This window comes from Pteropus alecto, unplaced genomic scaffold, assembly GCF_000325575.1.
Source record: "Pteropus alecto unplaced genomic scaffold, ASM32557v1 C17802637, whole genome shotgun sequence".
Lineage (NCBI taxonomy): Eukaryota > Metazoa > Chordata > Mammalia > Chiroptera > Pteropodidae > Pteropus > Pteropus alecto.
The window spans coordinates 1-668 of record NW_006487246.1 but is presented as its reverse complement, the minus strand read 5'-3'; the positions used below and the strand labels follow the sequence as shown (position 1 = coordinate 668).

General features: G+C 63.2%; 1 pseudogene; it reads left to right on the top strand.

Annotated features, from left to right (window-relative positions):
- The first annotated feature begins 14 nt into the window (after positions 1–14).
- LOC102878957 lies at positions 15–662 on the top strand (annotated as a pseudogene).
- The last annotated feature ends 6 nt before the right edge of the window (positions 663–668 follow it).

Sequence of the window (668 nt, the reverse complement as noted above, 5' to 3'; positions counted from 1 at the left end):
CCCCGCAGCCGGCCGCAGCCACCGTCACCGCGAGCGTGAGCCGCGAGGCCGAGACCCAGCAGCCGCCCGCCGCCCCCGCCCTCAGCTGCGGACACCAAGCCCGCCCCACCAGCAGCCGCGCAGGGAGCAGCGACCCCCGCGGCCACGCGTCGGCGGCGCCTGCCAGCGGGGACAAGAGGGTCATCGCAACGAAGGTTTTGGGAACAGCAAAATGGTTCAATGTGAGAAACGGATATGGTTTCATCAACAGGAACGATACCGAGGAAGATGTATCTGTACACCAGACTGCCATAAAGAAGACTAACCCCAGGAAGTACGTCGGCCGTGCAGGAGACAGAGAGACTGTGGAGCGTGACGTTGTCGAAGGAGAAGGGTGCAGAGGCGGCAAGTGTTACAGGCCCTGGCGGAGCTCCAGTGCAAGGCGGTAACCACGCAGCAGACCGCGCCCATTATAGACGCTATCCGCGTCGCAGGGGGTCTACGCGGTTACCTGCAGGATTACCAGAATACTGAGAGTGCGGGGAATAATGAGGGATCGGAGAGTGCTCCCAAAGGCCAGGCCCAACGGCGCCGGCGCTACCGCAGGCGAGGGTTCCCACCTTACAACACATGGGCGGAGCCCCTATGGGCGTGGACCACGGTATTCCAACCCTCCTGTGCAAGGAGAA